Genomic DNA, 21,290 nt, shown 5'->3' with positions numbered 1-21,290 from the left:
CTCTTAGTATGCACATTAGTATTAGATAAAGATTCAATTCAAAGAGGGTGTTAGTAGCTGAGTTCCAACATATAGTTGATCAAGACACAATGTTCTAGTCGTAGCTGATCAACAATGCCTGCCTGTAATTGATGAAGAAATCTAAAATGTCCAGGAGTAGGATTTCTTTAGAAGGGTAAAATCATTAAAAGCATGATGCTTTAAAAATACTAAGGCTTACTTCAGGTCTGCTTTAGAGTAGTCTGTATGAAGGGTAAGTGTTTTGTTCCAACATGGATCCTTCCTCAAAGTGCATCGAGTAGTGTAGACAGCAGCAGCAGCAAGCATTGATGGACCGTAGATAGTCCATGCGCTTTATGGACATATCTTGCCATGCCAAGCACTTAATGTCCAAGAGGCTTATAAAGGGATAAGAGGCAAAAAGAGGAAACATGCATATTCAACAATAAAATAATAGAACGAACGAGAAGTGAAACATAGCCAAACCACATAGCCTCCAATTCAAATATAAGTAGACAATACTGGCATCCATTGTATGATTGCAAACAACATAAATGTTTTCATGTCATTGTCAATAAAATTGAATGTAGGCTAAGAGCATCATGCTTTGAATTCCCCGAGACTCTCTCAACCAAATATTTTTGTTGAATTTACAATTTCTTTCATCCATTAGGACATCAGAACATGCTGGAATAAGAACACAGGACATACTATTCATGTTCTTGAATATAACTTTAACACCATGTATAATCATAATTCCACAAGGCTTGGTAAGCAATAAGAAGCACTATTTCTATACAGTTAAAAAGTGTCCATAAAACGATTTGACACAAGTTAGCAACACTGATGGTCCCAATGCACAATTATTTTGTCAAATTAGAAAATACACATCTTTGGGGATGCACACTACTGCAAGTCTAGAAATATTTACATTAATCTAGGTGAAGAGAGCAATTCTCCTAGTTAAGCAGATAACTAACTCTCGAAATTCTTCTCTGGCATCTCCGTCACTGTCTTTAAAATTTGAGAATTGTTATCAGTAATACTTCCTTGTGTCCAGCGTTTTAACATCTCCAAGATTGCTTTTGGCTGATCCATTGGGACCATATGACCTGCTTCATGAACCTAGTGCAGCAAAATAGAAGATTCTGTAAGGAAGAAATTATCTACTTGTACAACGAAATCAAGGATGATCATCAAGTGCCTTTTACCTTGAGAAAACTGAGTGGTCCTTGTTATTAAACCTGCTTCCTTATCGTCTACAAGGAAGGATTTTGTAGGTGCCTTCTTGAAATTCTCACTTCCAGACCAATCCACGAATTCACCCATCTTGAATTGCCTGAAAGACACATAATTTGAACAATTAGCTTTTCAATTTTGAAGATTAGACTGACAAGCCTGAAAAACACAACTGCAAATAAGTTAATAACAGACTTAACACCTAAATCATAAAGTCATTGTCCAAAACAAAAACAATATGTTATATGTATACAGTATCATTACCTAACCAATTGCAAATGAGATCATATTCTCCTGCATAAACTAGCAACTTAACACCATTCTCCAAGAGTGTTGGAATGCCAACTTCCATATTCCGCATCGAGTCAGTAAGCATAGCTTCATAAACCAAGGGGCTACAGGAGACAAATTTTCGGCTGCCAACCCCCAGGGCATCTGTAGTATCCTATCTAGGGTGCTAGATTAGGCTATATTTATTATCGACCAGGATTTGTAGACTTAGAGGCATGCGTCTACAATAAATAGACATAAAGGATTATTAGCTAAGTGGTTATGATGGTAGGTTACAGGACTTCTTTACGGAAGATTGAGGTGTGTTACCTATCACCCAAAAACTTAGGTCACTCAATTAATCTACCTAATTACAACATTGTCATTCAATTCATTTACCAAATTAAAACACTGTGTATCACTTTAAACCAAGATTTCAATCTCCTTACGGAGACACTATGCATAAAACCCCTGTTCAGCAAATACTCAGCATTCAACTAATATTCATGAAAGATAAAGACATACTGAAATCATAAGCATACTTTAAAATGATAACAGAGTTCATGACATTGCTTTAAAAGACAGCAAAGGATCGAATTCCTTACAGGATACGATTCACGATCTCAGTGATGAACTGTTCAAGCACTATCATAAACATCACCCATACGCATTCTATTGAAATCAAAAACCAATTCTAATTGTTGTGCATATCATTTAATACCCTAAGTTGCGAATAAAAAGAAATGACAGTATACCAGTTTAATGCAGGGCCCGTCCGCGTTTCAGAGGTATACTGGACTCTGATCAACCAATTATAGAATCAACGCAACAAGGAAAATCGTGACTGCAACCGTGTTCTTGGTATTAAGTTCAAATCTCTGTTTTCAAAATGATACAATGATAATAATCTAATGACCACACAGAACTATGTTTACATATGTTGTTTTTTACAACCCTTTACATTTCGAAAACGAATGTACATTCATGATGCGGCTGTTGCCGCTTTTATCATGTCATGACTTTTAAAATGTTTCTATTCTGAACTGATTTCAAAAAGGAACAAAACTAAATCAGTTTAGAATGCTATGCTGTTGCTGTCTTTGTCGCCAACATGCTATACTTTGACCATCGTTGACCGCGCATGTAGGAGGGTTGGTTCTGCTTGTAGGATAGGTATTTGTCCATGCTTGGACATTCTACTTTTCATCCCTACCCTTCGCTCTAGCCTAGCTGTCATGCCACATGTCAAACAATAAACCAATTACAGGATGTTGTGACTTCCTGTAGTCATTTTATCAAAAATTCCTAATTCTTTAACATAAAACTCCTAAATCAATTTTAATGCATTTTAATAACTATAGTACTATTAACTAATCAATTTCAAGGGATCTAAGAGATGTATGACGGAAAGAGGTAAGAAAATGATATGGTTTAGGAGGAAAAAGGAGGTCATGGGATGGTACCAACATCTCTCCCCGACTTAATGAATTAGCATGACCTCATGCTAACCCCGAAGTGCTTCCCTTGAACTCTGTCCCTGCCTGTACCTCTGCTGCCTTCAGCAATGTATCCACATTCTTTCTGACCATGGAGCTTCTGCTTTAATCTTTTGTATTTTTCTTTGAGGGTCTTCTTCTGGTTGTACCACTTAGTGGCCCATTTACAGATATCTGTTTGCTCAGCCTCAAGTTCATTGATTCGCTCCCTTAACTTTTCATTCTTCTGTTGAGTCTCTTTACTCTGTGCTCGGAGCATTTCATTTTCTTTCTTGATAACTTTTTCCAGCATATTAGCCTCCATGAGTTATTCCTTTAATTTCTCAATTTGTTTCTCGAGTTTCTTTTGTTTCTTAATGGGAGGTGGTGAACCTTTTTCTTGCCTGTTATTGCTTTCAACCTCTATATCAGCTCCTGGTCCTGGTTGTGAGTGGGCACTACTCTCAATATCCATCGGTATAGGTGCATTGGATTCAAGCTGGTCTTCTTGTAACTGGGTTTTTGATGCTCTCCTCGTTCTTCTTGAATAGGTGGTGAAAATTTTATCTTGCTCTGCTTTCTGAGCATCCTCTTTTCTCATTTTCCTAGTCCTTATGCTGCTCACAGGTGGAGGTACCTTGCTTGCTTTGGGTACTGGGATCTCTTCATCGATATCCTTCATGAATCCTGAGTTTTCCTGTGGTTCTTCCTTGTCCTCTTCGTCTTTAATTTGGTTAGCAGCTAAGAGCTCCTTCCACATTTTCCCTCTTCTCTGCAATTCATGCTCAATAAGAATTTTAATTAACCCAAAGTGATATAAGCTCTTGTCTTCATTTCCCTTCTGCTTTTGGATAGTCTTCGACATCTTGGTTAGGCTTTGCAATAGGAAATATGGTAGACTGATAACACACTGCCTTTTCAAGTGTAGCAGTAGTTTAATATGGTATAGATAAACAATACTATAACAGCCTTCACAAGTTACGAATTTTTGGAGGATATAGACCATCTCGTCCCAGGGATGCATCAGCCAACTCCTTGGGACGCCTTTCTTCCAATTAACTGATGAGACTCTGGATCTGGACATACATTGAGTCCATGACTTCTCTTTAAATTGCTTTGTCTTGAAGTACTTCTCCCCTTCTGGGCTGATCCATATTGATTGTGCTATGGTGTCTTTCGAAACCCTGAATGAAAAATTACATATCAGGGCTTTCTCTCCGTTGAATGTGAAAGCGAATTGTTTGGTAACCTCTTCATTACTTCCACGAAATTTCTCTAAAAAGGGCAGCCACTGTATCTCTTTGAGAATTGAAATGCAATCTTCGTGATACTGGGAACTGTCGAACATGCTCAGTTCGACCCTATTGGTCATTTTGGCAGAGATTTGTGCTCTAACTCTTCTCTGTTTATGTTTTGCAATTTCAACAAAGAAATTTCAATTTGTTACCTTTTTGTCTTCCACCCCAACACTGATGACCTAGTGGTGTCACTCCCTTAGTAACCCATATGATGCTTGGTTGACTGTCTTGTGATTATGGTGGAAGTCGAACCCGAATGGCTATATTTCCCTCTTGTGGCGCTCACTGCTTTCAATCCTTACTGTGGAAGTCACTGGAGTCGAATGCCAACGTGAAATAACTGAGAATGATGGTGAAATAACCACTACAATTACTTCATAACGTATTCATCTTTTGGAACAGAGGAATGGCTGTACTGCTTGTATGGATGCCATCATAGAAGCGCTGGAAGCGTATATGCAGTACTGGGGTATGATTTCAGGGAGTCCTCTGTATCATTTGGCTACGTCGGGTGGTGGAATCATAATTCGACCGTGTGGGATACAATGAATAAGCCCACTTAACATTTGTTTCTTTCTTTCTTTTTTTAAGAACAATTCACCACATGTCCCGCTTCTACTGGTACTCGGCCAAATGGAAGATGTTGGTATGGCTGTAAGATCCGATTGACATAACAAGGTTGATATGAAAAGGGGTAATGAATTTAGAGGTATGAAATAGGTTGGAGTATGAAAGATGATAAGAATTAACAGTAAGATAAGGGATGATGGAAAATGTAGTGTCTTTGAAATTGATCATAACAATCACAGTCATTAAATTCAACATTAAAAATTAATCTAAGAAATTAAATGTTAAGAATAAGGAATACATTACACTTTTGTTGGTTGTTGTTGCATTGGCATGCTGAGTAGGACTAGTCTCTTTTGACTGTTCTTTGCTGTTCATAACAGGTCCCCTGAGATAGATTCGAATGCAACAGGTCCCTCTGAGATCTTGAAGATGTTCATGCAACTCCTTTGAAATCCGGAGAAAGAATTATATGTATACAGGTTCCTTGATCTTTAGTATTTGATGAAGTCTTGGTGCCCGGAAACCTGTGGATCCTTGTAGAAACTTGATGAACCTTTGTTGAAGTAATCCTGAAGTAACAGTCTCTTAACAGGTCCCTTTTATGTGTCTTAAACAGGTCCCATTACTGCTGGTGTTGGTAACATGGTCTTCTGGACAGAACAGGTCCCCCTGCATAATGTTTATAACCAGGTCCCTCTGAGATAAAACAATGACAAAGCAACTTCTTTATTGAAATCTGGAATGCTGAAACAAACTGCTTTGGAAATTTACAGTGAGGAGATGAGATAAGAAATCTTTAAGGATTTACAATGGAGAGATAAAAGAACAAAATGTTGATGCTTCTCTCCCCCACTAAAGTTTTGACTTGTCCTCAAGTCATTATTCAGTTGATAAATGAAACAGTGAACAAAAGAAAAGGAATTCTTACCCGCCAATGAATTGGTTTTCAAGTAAGAATTCGGGGTTAGAGTGTGCCAGAGTCTAGTTTTCACATCTAACCCATTGTTATTATATATATATATATATATATATAGTTTATATATATTTTTTTTAGATTTTATTTTGTTTTTTTTTTTTTATTTCTTTTTTGAATTTCTAAATTGAAATGAAATGAACTAAGGCAGGGATACTGCAGCTGAAGGCTGCAGTATCTCAACCTCTCTTTGTTGAGATACTGTTTGGATAAAATTTTGCTTGCTGATTGGCTTAGTGTATAGTTTCAGGCGATGACCGTTGACAGTAAAGGAATGACCTTCTCCATCAATAATTTTGAGCTTGACTAAACCATTGTCGTAAGCCTGAATAATTTGGTATGGGCCCATCCAATGGGTGGTAAACTTGGCTTTATGATCTCTAAATTTAGAGTCAAAAAGTAAAGCCGAGTCACCTTCCTTGAACTGCTTCTTCTTGATATGTGCATCATGCCACTGCTTCCTTTGTTTTTGCATGAGGATTGTGGTTTCCTCTGCTTGCTGCCTCATTTCATCCAGCTAGTTCAACTGTTGAATTCTTTCTTGTTGTGCTTGGTCCAGGTCAATTTGCAAATCGGCAGCCAGTTTAAAAGTATGTATTTGAAACTCAATAGGAAGCATTACCTCTTTGCCATACACCAACTGATATGGTGTAAATCATGTAGTATCCTTCCACGTAATTCTGTAAGCCTAGAGTGCATCTTTGAGCTTCTCTTCCCAATTATTCCTGTTCATTGCCACAGTTTTAGTAATGATCCCTTCCAACGTTTTGTGGATTCCACTTGCCCATTGGCCTGTGGATGGTAAGGTGTACTTCTTCTGTGCTTGATTTGGTATTTGTCTGTGATGTCCTTCACTAACTTTGAAGTGAATTGAGTACCTTGATCAGTCACTATCTCCCTTGGTACTCCATACCTTACAAAAATTTCTTAAAAAAGGAAATTTACCACTGTTTGTTCGGTGGCTCTCACTAGTGCTTTTGCTTCAGCCCACTTTGTGACGTAATCAGTACATACTAAGATGTACTTCTTACCATTGGAGGTTGGGTTAATGGGTCCTATAAAGTCTAGAGCCCATTTTTCAGATGGCTCTAGGTGAACTTGGGGCTGAAGGGGCATCTCGTCTATAGCTGTTGGCCTGCCCATTCTTTGGCAGTTGTCACAACTCTTTACATACTTCTTGGCATCCTTAAAAATGGATGGCCAGTAGTATCCAAGAGTAAGAACTTTGAATGCTGTCCGCTTAGCTGCAACATGCCCACCACACAGTTCATCATGGCAAGATTTTAAAATATCAATTATCTCATCATTTCTTACACATCTTCTAATAATCATATCATAACCAGTGTAAAATAAATCGCCATTAAGCCATGAATATCTAGCACTTTGTTTGACTAGTCTCTTCTTTTCCTTTGCAGTAAAGTGTGGAGGTGTCCTTCCTGTAGACAAATAATTGGCCAAATCAGCATACCAAGGATTCACTATGGAGATTGCAAATAAATTTTCATCTTGAAAAGAATCTTCAACCGGAACAACCTCACCTGGATTTTACAGTCTAGAAAGAAAATCTGCCACCTGATTCTCTTTACCTGGTCTATCTAACACTGTGATGTTAAATTCCTGTAACAATAATAACCATCTGGTAATTCTGCCACTAGTTATTGGTTTATTCATTAAATGTCTAATGGCAGAATGATCAGTATGTACAAAGGCTTCATAACCAGTTATATAATGTCGAAATTTATTCACAGCATATATGATGGCAAGTGTTTCCTTTTTTGTGACTGTGTAGTTTGACTCGGCAGGTGTTAGATTTTTGCTAATGAAATAAATGGCATAATTACAAGATTCCTCTTTTTGGCCTAATGAGGCACCCACTGCAGTGTCAGATGCATCTGTAAAGATATGAAATGGTAGGCTCCAGTTAGGCCCTCTTAAGACTGGTGCGGTTGATAATTTCTTTTTGAGTACTTCGAATGCTTGTTGGCAGTTCTCATTCCAGTTGAAAAGTACATCTTTTGTGAGAAGTTTAAATAAAGGTAAAGCTATTTTACTAAAATGTTCAATAAACCTTCTGTAATAGCTTGCATACCCAAGGAAACTTCTTACCTCTCTTTTATTCTTTGGAATTGGCAAATCAACAATGATCTGGATCTTTGCTAGGTCAACTTTGATGCCTTGAAAAGAAATATAGTGGCCTAATACTATCCCTTCGTTTAACATCATAAAGCACTTTTCATTGCTCAGGGACAGATTAGCTTCAATACATCTTTTCAAAACTCTTTCAAGGTTTTCTAATACATGTTCAAATGAATTGCCGTACATTGAAAAATCATCCATGTAAACTTCAACACAATCATGAACTAAATCAGCGAAAATAGCTAATACAGCTCTCTGAAATGTAGCTGGACTCTCTGAAATGTAGCTGGAGCATTGCAAAGTCAAAATGGCAAAACATTATAAGCATAAGTGCCCCAAGGACAGGTGAATGTGGTTTTGTCCTGGTCTTCTGAGGCTATCTTGATCTGGTTGTAGCCACTGAAACCATCAAGAAAAGAAAATGATGATTTCCCAGCTAAGGTGTCTAACACTTGGTCAATAAATGGTAGTGCAAAATAATCTTTGAGCGTTGCTTTGTTCAGTTGTCTGTAATCAACACAAATGCACCACTTACCATTTTTCTTGGGCACTATAACCAATGGGGATACCCACTGACTGTCAGAAATAGGATATATAAAATTAACTCTCTACAGTTTTTGCAATTCTTCTCTGACAATATCCTGGAGCATGGGGTTCATTCTTATCTGTGGTTGCCTCACTGGTTTGATAGTACTATTTGTATAAATATGGTGAGTGCATGTGTCAGGGTGAATCCCATGCATATCGGTGTAGTCCCAAGAAAATGCTTTCTCGTATTTTCTCAATAGTCGAATCAATTTCTCTTGCTGAGATGAGTCTAGGTGATTTCCTATGTTCAGAGTTTTCCCTGGACTAATCTCTATGATATAACTCTGTGTGTTTGTGATGGATTGAACTGGAAAAATATCGTGAAATGTGGTTTGCAAAGATTGAATGGTGCATGCTTCCTGAAAATTTTGGGCTAAAAGTACATCTGCAGCATGATATTGGTCGTTTCTCAAATTTTCGGAAATATCAGGTTGAGAAAGGAATAATTCTACCAAATCATTATTTTTTTGTTCTTGGAAATCATAGATTTGGTCAATGCTAAAAACAGATTGTACTTCTTCCTTATCATTGTACTTATCATCAAGCCACAAATTGTGTGTTACTCCTGGTGATTGTGCCGATGGATAAAGAGTGAGTTGTTTTCTTTCGATCCCTCTTGAAATGATTATGTTGCCCGATCGACATCCTATGAATGCATCAGCAGTCGCTAACCATGGTCTACCAAGGATGATAGGGTGCCCTCCTAAATTGGATTTGGGTTGAAGAACTAAGAAATCCACTGGATACTCCCAAGAGTCCAGTGTGTTGGGTCCCTATAATACTAGTAATTACCCCATTACTATTGTAGTTATACCCCTTATTTATATTTTTGTGCCCCTATTACCCCCATATTGTTATTTCTGTGCCACATAGAATCCCTCTATTGTTATTTTTGTGGCTTTATATTATTATTGTTAGGTCGGCTGGATTATATTGTGACTCCTTAGACTCCTATATATAGAAAGGAGGTTTTTTCATTTGTATCATCCAAGAATTGTTCATTTATGTAATGTAAAGGAGGTTGCCCCTCGAAGAGGCTGAATTCTAAGGCGTTGATCTCTCTTTTCTATCTTTTCTTGAGCTGGTTTCATAACATTTGGTATCAAAGCTTTGGATTCTAGGGTTTCGCTGCTCCAAATAGGTCATCGTGGCATTTGCGCTATAATTTTTTTTTCTGTGACGTTTCAGAAGTCGCAAAAAAAACCCATTTGAGAAGAAATCACGCTGAACCTTGGGTCCGAATTTCAGAGCTTTTCGCGCGATATTTTCGGAGATATGATCTGAGGAAGTTGGTCTTTTTGCAGACTCCTGAATTACACTCAAAACAGGTGACCTGGGGAAAATCGTCATAACTTTCTTTCTGAGCATTGGATTGAAATTTCGTAAGAAGGTACAAAAAGAGGACGGACTTTAGTTTTCGTTTATATATGTTTCAGAGTCAAAGGTTGAAACACTGACACGTGGCACTTCATACAAGTTCGCTCTACTGAACTAGTCTATAATCAGGTCACTGCGGGAGATTGTTCATAACTCTTTCTTGGAGAATCCAATTTGGATCAGACTAGTGGCATTGGAAAGAGCACATAGAAGGCTACTACAGGTCTCAATTTCAGAACTGGATGATTCGAAATTACAGAGATACATCAGATTCAATATCAGGCTTCTACAAAGTAAAAAAAGGTGTGTAGTTTTTTTTTTTAATTTTTGCATAAGCTTGGTTTGAAGGAATTCAAAGGGCATAGTAAAGCATTATTATCGGTAACTGATGCCCCGAGGAAAGAAAATGCAAACACCTAGTAAGGAACCTGAAAGCTCTAGCATGACTCATGAAGAAGAGGAAGAAATGCTACATGATATATCAAAATTACAAGAACAAGTGCAACAAATGTCACGCTCACAAAAGCTAACAGATGCTAAGATAAATGGCGTGGAATCTAAGATAAAGGGCATGGAAGCTAAGGTGAATGGCATGGACGCTAAAATTGATGGCATGGATGATAAGATGGAAGAATTGAAGATAAATATGAATAAGTTGCTACAAGAAATGGTCACTAAGGGTGAAAGAGTACTAAAGGAAACTCATGATGAGAACAAAAGAAATGTTAATCATGATTCCATAGACTCTAATGTTGGATCGAAGACTCACCATGTTCCAAAAATCGATATGAGGAAGTTTGATGGCAAGGATCCCGCCACATGGATATTACAGATGGAGCAATTCTTCGATCTCAATAATGTGCAAAACACACAAAAGGTACGTATGGCAACTTTATATTTGGAACCAAATCAGTTTGTATGGTATCAATGGCTTTGTTCTCGTAAACAATTTATCACTTGGGCAATTTTTACGGAAGAATTGATAGCACATTATGAGGATACAAAAAGCAACACTTTTTTTAGCCAATTGATAAGTCTCAAACAAAAGGGTTCAATAATGGAGCACATTGAGGAGTTCCAAAAATTGAACATAAGGGTAAAAGATATTCCAGAGGAGCATAGGATTGATGTGTTCATAGGGTCTTTAAAGGATAATATCCAACATGATGTGCGCCTTTGGGAACCTGATTCATTAGAGAAGGCATTCAGGTTAGCAAGAAAAATGGAAAGCAAAATTATGGCAACTAGGAAGCATACCATTCACAACTATAAAGACGGAAGTGTTGTTGCCCATAGTCTTCCACAACCTACAAGGTTGACACCACAACAATTGGAAGAAAAAAGAGCAAAAGGGCTTTGTTACAATTGTGATAGCAAATACACAAAGGGTCATAAGTGTGGTGAGAAGAAATTATTCTACATAGATTGTGAAGAGGAAGAAGAAAAGGAGCAAGAAAGGTCAAAAGAAGAGGATATATTCCAGGAACAAAGCCTAGATGAAGAACAAATAAATCCGACCATATCTTGTAATGCATTGGTGGGAATTACCACTCCTCAAACCATCAAGATAGAAGGACAAATCAAGAAGAAAAAGGTAATAGTGTTGATTGATTCAGGAAGCACCCACAATTTTATTCATTGTAGGGTAGCAAAAGAATTGAATTGCTTCCTATATCCAGCACCAGAGTGTCAAGTGATGATTGCAAATGGAGGAACAATAAATTGTTCTGGAAAGTGCCATAATATCAAGCTATCCATGGGAGAATATGTATTGACTAGCCCAATGCTTTCCATTCCAATGGGAGGTGCTGATGTTGTACTAGGAGTCCAATGGCTACAATCCTTGGGTACAATAGCTTTTAATTTTCAAGAACTTTTCATGAAATTTTCTGTGGAAGGAAAGGAAGTTGAATTAAGGGGTATTGCAGGGAAACCAGGAAAGATAATCAGCTCTAATGGCATGACAAAGCTTCTAAAAAAGGAGCAAAGAGGTGTAATTGCACAATTATGTTCGCTAGATGTTTCCACATTGGAATCATCTATTTCTCCAGATCTCCAAAAAGTCTTGGACAATCATTCCAAGGTATTTGAGACTCCCAAAGGTCTCCCACCTATGCGTGATCATGATCATGCTATTCATCTGATTCCAGGAAGTGTTCCTCCAAACATCAGGCCGTACAGATATCCCTATGTCCAAAAAAGTGAAATTGAACGTATGGTTGCAGAAATGCTAGAGGCTGGTATAATTCAACCGAGTCAAAGTTCTTTCTCAGCTCCAGTAGTATTGGTGCACAAGAAGGATGGATCATGGCACATGTGTCCAGATTATAGGGAGCTCAACAAGCTCACTATTAAAGATAAGTTCCCCATTCCTGTCATTGATGAATTACTGGATGAATTGCATGGATCAATTTACTTCACCAAGTTGGATCTTCGTTCGGGATATCATCAAATCAGAATGAAGATTGAAGACATTCCGAAAACGGCATTTAGAACTCATGAGGGTCATTATGAATTTTTGGTCATGCCTTTTGGCCTTACCAATGCACCTTCAACATTTCAAGGTTTGATGAATTCAATTTTCAAACCATTCCTTAGAAAATTTTTGTTAGTATTTTTTGATGATATACTAATCTACAGCAAGTCTTGGAAGGATCATGTTGAACATGTTGACAGGTGTTACAACTATTGGAGGAGAAACAATTATATGCAAAAAGATCCAAATGTTTCTTTGGAGTCCAGGAGGTGGAATATTTGGGTCATATTGTATCTCATGAAGGAGTTAAGGTAGACCCTAGCAAAATTAAAGCCATTAAGGAATGGAAAATCCCCACATCCATAAAGCATCTGCGAGGATTTCTTGGGTTGACAGGGTATTATCGCAAGTTTGTTAAGAATTATGGGAGAATAGCAGCACCTCTAACAACATTATTGAAGAAAGATTCATTTTCATGGACTCCGGAAGCAACAAAGGCCTTTAAACATCTTAAAGAGGCAATGTGCCAAGCACCGGTCTTAGCTACACCGGACTTCACAAAAACCTTTATTGTGGAATGTGATGCTTCAGGAAATGGAATTGGTGCTGTTCTAATGCAAGATGAAAGACCCATTGCTTTTGAAAGTCGTCCAATCAAGGGAAAGTTTTTAAGCAAAGCTATTTATGAGAAGGAAATGTTGGCAATACTCCATGCACTTAAGAAATGGCGACCCTACCTAATGGGAAGACACTTCAAGGTAAAAACGGATCATGATAGCCTTAAATACTTTTTAGAACAAAGATTATCCTCTGAAGAGCAACAAAAGTGGGTCACAAAGATGTTGGGTTATGACTTTGAAATCATCTACAAAAAAGGGAAGCAAAATGTGGTGGCAGATGCACTCTCAAGAAAGGATGAGGATGTGGAAGCATTGTTGTGTGCCATTTCTATTATCCAACCAGATTGGATAAACGAAGCAAAGGAGGAATGGAAGAATGACGAAGAAGTGTGGGCACTTATTCGAAAGCTACAACAAGATTCCAGTACTTCTGATACATTTAGCTGGAAAAATGATTCGTTATGGTACAAAGATCGCTTATACCTCTGTAAGAATTCCCAGCTAAAACAAAAGATTCTTATGGAATTGCACACTTCTCCCTTAGGAGGGCACTCAGGATTTTTAAAAACTTACCACAGGGTTAAGAAGGAATTTTTTTGGGATGGCCTTAAATCAGATATTCAAAATTTGTGGCAGAATGTTTGGTTTGCCAACAAAATAAAGTTGAAACAATTAAGACACCGGGTCTATTACAACCTTTATCCATTCCAAGCCAACGTTGGGAGGAGGTTTCAATGGATTTTATCACAGGTTTACCCAAGTCTGAGGGAAAGAGTGTCATCATGGTGGTAGTTGACAGACTTACCAAGTATGCACACTTTTGTGCATTATCACATCCATTTAAAGCCAGTACAGTTTCTACTGCATTTATGGAAACAGTTCAAAAGCTACATGGAAACCCAAAGATTATTGTAAGTGACAGAGATCCCATTTTCACTGGAAATTTTTGGACAGAATTATTTTCTTGTCTTGGTACTCAGTTAGCTCATAGCTCATCTTATCATCCTCAATCTGATGGGCAAACTGAGATAGTAAACAAATGTTTGGAAGGATATCTTCGTTGCTTTGTATCTGATAAACAGACACAATGGGTCAAATGGTTGCCTCTGGCTGAATGGTGGTATAACACTTCCTTCCATACAACAACAAAAATGACCCCATTTATGGCACTTTATGGGTATCAACCACCATCCATCACATCATATTTAAGAGAAAATTCTAAGGTTCAGGCAGTGGAACATCACATCGAACATCAACAACAAGTCCTCCAACTCTTAAAGGATAACCTCGTGTTGGCACAAAATAGAATGAAACAACAGGCAGATCAACATCGCAGTGAAAGAAGTTTTGATGTAGGTGATTGGGTATTCCTACGGCTACAACCATATAAGCAAATGTCCCTAAAGCAAGCTAAGAAGGATAATAAATTATCACCAAAGTATTATGGTCCGTACAAGGTGTTGGAAAAGATTGGTACTATGGCATACAAATTGGAGCTTCCTGCAGCTTCTCGATTGCACCCAGTTTTCCATGTTTCATGTTTAAAGAAGGTTATAGGCGACAAGCTCCCAGTTCAAACAATATTGCCAGAACTTGACGAGGAAGGAAAAATTATATTGGAACTGGAAGCAGTCACAGAAACAAGAACTCGACAGCTACAGAATCGATCAATTTCAGAGTATCTTATCAAGTGGAAGAACTTATCCGCTGAAGATTCCACATGGGAGGATGAGAATTTTATGCAGAAGTACCCCGAACTGCTCAAGTGTTGAGGACAACACTTTTTTGAAGGAGAGGGGCATGTTGGGTCCCTATAATACTAGTAATTACCCCATTACTATTGTAGTTATACCCCTTATTTATATTGTTGTGCCCCTATTACCCCCATATTGTTATTTCTGTGCCCCATAGAATCCCTCTATTGTTATTTTTGTGGCTTTATATTATTATTGTTAGGTCGGCTGGATTATATTGTGACTCCTTAGACTCCTATATATAGAAAGGAGGTTTTTTCATTTGTATCATCCAAGAATTGTTCATTTATGTAATGTAAAGGAGGTTGCCCCCTCGAAGAGGCTGAATTCTAAGGCGTTGATCTCTCTTTTCTATCTTTTCTTGAGCTGGTTTCATAACACAGTGAGACAATTATGTCCTCCAAAATCCCTTCAGGAATCACTTGAGACCTATCAGCTAGTTCTAGAACAATCGTTGTATGTTGCAAATTTATGAGCTGGAGTGTTCTCATGGTTTCAAGAGTCATGACATTTATTGTGGCCCCAAGATCTATCAAAGTGTTTGGAATCTGTATGTTGTTAATGATGGTGGTCACTTTGGGAATGCCAGGGTCAACATACTTTTCCATGGAGATGGTATTGGTCATAAGGCCAGCTAAATGTCCTATAACATGAATGGTTTGAGGATCAATCCTTTTCCTAGTAGGCTTCTTGAGGCACATGTCTTTGATGGCTTTAGTATATATGGGAATGTCTTTTATAGCTTGCAGTAGAAAAATTTTTATGTAGACATTCTTGAGTTCATCTAAGACATCAAACTGTGGTATAGACATTGGAAGTTTCATTTGGACCAATCGGTCTGGAAAAGGTGGATGCAATGGTTGCATCTGCTTGTCTTTGGTATCATCGTTTGGTTTTCTTTGATTTGTCATTTCATTTTCATTTTCTGTGTTTTCTTCTTGCTTATATGTTATTGGAGAATCTTTGTGGAGTACCCTACCAGACCTCAAGTTGATATTTTGCAAGGGTAGTGTGGGATATGAGGTTCCCTCTTCTACATTGTAGGCTGGCCTCTCTGCTCTGTTATTTGGATTTGGGACAGTTTGAGCAGGAATTTGAGTAGGTCTGGGAGGTTGTGAGTTAGATGAAAATTGCAGTTGTGGTGGATTTATTGGTGGAGGAGCAGGCAGTGCTTGTTGAGTAGGTTGAGGTTGGTAAACAACTTGCTGAGGATACTGCTGATATGGTTGAGAATGTGATGAATATGGCTGATGGTATTGTTGATATGGTTGTGAATATGGTTGGTATGATTGAGGATATGTATGATAGGATTGAGAGTATTGTTGAGATGGTCTCCACTGTTGTCGTGGGTGATTTTGGTGCTGCCATGGCATGTGTACATTCCATGAATTCTGAGCATACATTTGATCATTTACAGGAAATTGCAAATTTTGATTTGGAAACATACCTTGAGGTGCTGGCCTTGGCTGCCATGGTCTCTTTGTGCCGATGTAATACACGTTTTCCATCTCTGCATTAGCTTCCATATTACAGTTCTGCAAAACCTTAACTTTAGGACAATTAAATATATCATGATGTTCAGTACAAAAAGCACAAACTTGGATGTTTTCTATGGGCAGTCTTTTAAGGCATGTTTCTTCCGGCATTTTGGGCAGAAGATAGCCATTATCTGATCTTCATCTTCTTGTTTCTTCTTGGCTTTTAGAGTGTCAATTTGGTTCCCTAGGGTGCTTAACAGATCTGTTTTAAACTCTTCTAACAGATTCCCTATTTCAGCCCTTGTGACACTTGCTGAAGCAGATTTTGTGACTTTGGATGACATGGTTCTTTTTCCCATTTTAGCTTTGCTCCTTGAATACTTTTCGCATAACTCAACGATTTCTTCAAAGGGTAAGGCAGAAATGTCCCCTTTGCCCATCAAGTTAAGGTCATCCATGTATTCCTCTCGGATGCCTTTCAAGAATATTGTGCGGATCAGATCAAGAGGCATAGTTCGGTGTTTGGATTTTTGTAAGTTGTAGACAAATCGTTCTAAGTATTCCTCTAAGGTTTCGTCCTCTTGTTGGCTCATTCTAAAGATATCATCTTTGGAATCTTTGGATCTACAATAAAGTTGATATTTCCTTAGAAATATTCTTCTCATTCCATCCCAATCAACTATCGCATGCTCACCAAGCCTCATGAACCATCTTAACGCTGATGCCTTTAATGTCGCTGGGAAGAGTCTAAGCCTATGGGCATCATCTGTATAGCCATATGTTCGACATACAATGTCAAACTCGAACAAGAATGAGTCTGGATCTTTCGAAGCCATACCATAAAAGTTTGGTAGCACGGATGGAGGTATGTTTTTCATTTTGATATCATCATATTCTTGTGGTTCATGTATAGGAAACTTAAAAGTTGACTCTTCTTCGTCTCTCTGTCCTTGATTTGGTACTGATCCAGCTCCTTCCTCAGCCATTCTAATAGGTCTCTCTGTGTCAGTGTCACTTGTTTTAAAGAGGAGATTAAAGAAAGATTGTTCGGTCACTGTGCTACTTTCTCCTTGTGTGCAAGATCTAGGAAAGTGCTTCTTCTGCGATTTATGTGCCAATAAAGTTTGCCTTTTGATGAGAGTAAGTCTTTGTCCTGACTTTTTTTTATCCTCTAATGCTTGTATGGTGACTTCCTCAGCTGGTGTTGTATTCCCTAAAGAGTCTGCTCCTGATGATGGGTTAGTTTTTGGATGGTGGGGGGCTTTTATGAATCTACCTTGATTGTCTCTAAATCTAGGCATAAATGAACATGATTTCTAATCTATGTTTTTTCTCGTTTTTGTTTATTGAAATTTTTTCTTTTTTAAATCCTTTAGGTACGCCTCCCCGGCAACGGCGCGAAAATGTAGTGTCCTATCTAGGGTGCTAGATTAGGCTATATTTATTATCGACCAGGATGCGTAGACTTAGAGGCATGCGTCTACAATATATAGACATAAAGGATTATTAGCTAAGTGGTTATGATGGTAGGTTACAGGACTTCTTTACGGAAGATTGAGGTGTGTTACCTATCACCCAAACACTTAGGTCACTCAGTTAATCTACCTAATTACAACACTGTCATTCAATTCATTTACCAAATTAAACCACTGTGTATCACTTTAAACCAAGATTTCAATCTCCTTACGGAGACACTATGCATAAAAACCCTATTCAGCAAATACTCAGCATTCAACTAATATTCATCCAAGATAAAGACATACTGAAATCATAAGCATACTTTAAAATGATAACAGAGTTCATGACATTGCTTTAAAAGACAGCAAAGGATCGAATCCCTTACAGGATACGATTCACGATCTCAGTGATGAACTGTTCAAGAACTATCATAAACATCACCCATACGCATTCTATTGAAATCAAAAACCAATTCTAATTGTTGTGCATATCATTTAATACCCTAAGTTGCGAATAAAAAGAAATGACAGTATACCAGTTTAACGCAGGGCCCGTCCGCGTTTCAGAGGTATACTGGACTGTGATCAACCAATTATAGAATCAACGCAACAAGGAAAATCATGACTGCAACCGTGTTCTTGGTATTAAGTTCAAAACTCTGTTTTCAAAATGATACAATGATAATAATCTAATGACCACACAAAACTATGTTTACATATGTTTTTTTTTACAACCCTTTACATTTCGAAAACGAATGTACATTCATGACGCGGCTGTTGCCGCTTTTATCATGTCATGACTTTTAAAATGTTTCTATTCTGAACTGATTTCAAAAAGGAACAAAACTAAATTAGTTTAGAATGCTATGCTGTTGCTACCTTTGTCGCCAACATGCTATACTTTGACCATCGTTGACCGCGCATGTAGGAGGGTCGGTTCTGCTGTAGGATAGGTATTCGTCCATGCTTGGACATTCTACTTTTCATCCCTACCCTTCGCTCTAGCCTAGCTGTCATGCCGCATGTCAAACAATAAACCAATTACAGGATGTTGTGACTGCCTGTAGTCATTTTATCAAAAATTCCTAATTCTTTAACATAAAACTCCTAAATCAATTTTAATGCATTTTAATAACTATAGTACTATTAACTAATCAATTTCAAGGGATCTAAGATATGTATGATGGAAAGAGGTAAGCAAATGATATGTTTTAGGAGGAAAAAGGAGGTCATGGGATGGTACCAACAGCATCCCTAACGGAACCCTGGTTTAAGTAATTCTCCATATTTGAAAAATCATAGCACAGGCCACCATTGCACTCCTTCTGAACATCATAGTACTGCAAAATATAAAACAAAATAATGAAATCTAATATCGTAAGATATATAAAACAACGATGACAAACTACATTTTAAGATACAAAATGCTGATAAAATAAACATAATGTCTGGTTTGCCAGTTTTTAGAATTTAAGTCTTAGATTGATATTCCTAGCTAATGCCATAATGGAATTGAAAATTGAGGTGCACACCAAGTACGATGCAAAGCATGTGACAGTCCCTTTGATACCTGGCAAGTTATCACACCGGCTATAATGAGAACCTACATTAAGAACCTTTGATAAAGGATCCAGCATAAGATCAGTCGTAACGAGTTACTTAAAACACTTCACAAATGGTAACTAAGGATCATAAAGCAAACAACATTTAGCCATCAAGCTTCTCACAATTTAAAACATAGTAACAAGATTTCAATATGAACACATACAAATCTAGTTCAGTAAACAAAGTATACATCTCATAAATATGAAAATATGCATTTAGTTCCAAATTTTAATAGGATTTCAGCCCCATGAAAAAATATTCCTTGAAATTTGATGACTAGTTTATATTTATAGGTGTCTATTTCTGAGATTTTTGGGCTGTTTTTTACGGATTAAAGGCCTACAAGCATCAAATACATGAGATATATTATCAAAAATGATAAAAAGTGGACCATACTGCAAAATGTTTGTAAAAACACACAATAAACAAGAATGAACTAACTAGAGGAGGGAAAAGCATCACCTATGCAAAATATTTTGAGATCCAAATAAGCCTTCACTACTGTTATGGAAAACGATTGCACAAACAACTTAAAAAATACATTGAATATTTCAAAAACCACATCAACAAACAAGCCTTCCATAGCGGATAAGTGTTCAAAGCCCTTAACACAAATTTTATGGATTGTACTTGCTCATTATGTACTGAAGCAAACATAGTTCAACCAAGAAGAATGTTAGATTTTCCATCTGAATAATAGATAGTACGACTTGTCAGTATAGCAGGGTATTATTAGGAATGCAATAAAGAAAAGTAATTTAAAACATGAATGCTAGATTTTATGAGGCATTTTCGAAAGTAGATTTGATCAATGCCACACAGGCTACTTTCAACAATATAAAAATTGGTGTCATTCAAAACTTTACCACTTTGTTGGAATCAGTTGCCTTTAGAAACCTGAGGAGGAATAGATATGGCCGAGTGGGAATTGTAAGCTTGAAGTTCAGTTGCTTTAATATCGTAGACTCTTGCGAAGAGTTATTATCAATTGATCAGTCAATCTGAATGTTAGGAGACTATGTTGCAATCAATGACAAAGAATTATCAGTTAGAGCTAATTACCATGGCCACTGTCTGTTCTGACGTGCATTCATTTGGGAAGATGCGGATGAAGTCATTGACCTATAGCCAAGTATAAACCAGCTCTTATCAATATTCTCTACCTATTATAATATAATTTTTGTGTTGATTCCAGCATAAAGAGTAATCTTCTGTAGGAGTAGATATTACTGGTGTATGTACTTTTATACAGCCAACAAAGTGTTCTTTTAATTAGATATATACACATCCTTTCTTACAGATGTTAGCAAGTCATCCTACATGTGGAGGACAGACTTCTTCATATTTGCTAGTTATAAACATTGCAACGATAGCAAGTAATGGCAAATTCTTCCTTGCAATACTCTGAATAGGAAGGTATATGTCAATGATGTTCACAGTGAGATACAACGTCTCTAGCATTAATTCCAATTCCAGATGCACCTGAAAATTTTAAGATTTTGATGTCAGGCCTAAGAGATAGACCATATAAATCTCTTTTAGATCTAAGTTTGACAGCAAATGGAAGCTGGAACTAGCATAGGAACAAATTTGTACCTACACCAACCAATCAATCACGACTGCCCTCATCTTTGAGTTGATTTTAACCTGGTTTCTGATATAATCTAGAGATACGCAACTCACGTCCTGGGCATACATGAATGCCAAATTTTAGTTAAGGAAAATAAAACTTTACCTTCACCCTAACAAGGAACTGCAATCATTGACAAAGAAACATACCTCAATTGTCCTGTAGAATTTGTATATATCTTCAACGTATTCAACAACTGTCAATTGGTTTTCAATGTTTCCATCATCAATGCTAGGAAGCACCTGATGGGAATCCCTAAATGCATCCTGAAATACATTCATCAAGATTATTAATCATTTTCAGCTGACTTACATCATAAATAAACACAACACTAACTTGAGGCT

At 37.4% G+C, this 21,290-nt stretch overlaps 1 pseudogene; it reads right to left on the bottom strand.

Annotated features, from left to right (window-relative positions):
- Window positions 1-975: 975 nt before the first annotated feature.
- On the bottom strand, window positions 976-1,600 carry LOC149213188 (serine carboxypeptidase-like 49 pseudogene; annotated as a pseudogene).
- Between the last annotated feature and the right edge of the window lie 19,690 nt (window positions 1,601-21,290).

This window comes from Pinus tabuliformis, chromosome 1_1 (genome assembly GCF_031772625.1).
Source record: "Pinus tabuliformis cultivar Carrire ecotype Pingquan chromosome 1_1, CPIR1, whole genome shotgun sequence".
Classification (NCBI taxonomy): domain Eukaryota; kingdom Viridiplantae; phylum Streptophyta; class Pinopsida; order Pinales; family Pinaceae; genus Pinus; species Pinus tabuliformis.
The sequence above is the reverse complement of the archived record's forward strand: the minus strand, read 5'-3'. Positions and strand labels throughout refer to the sequence as shown.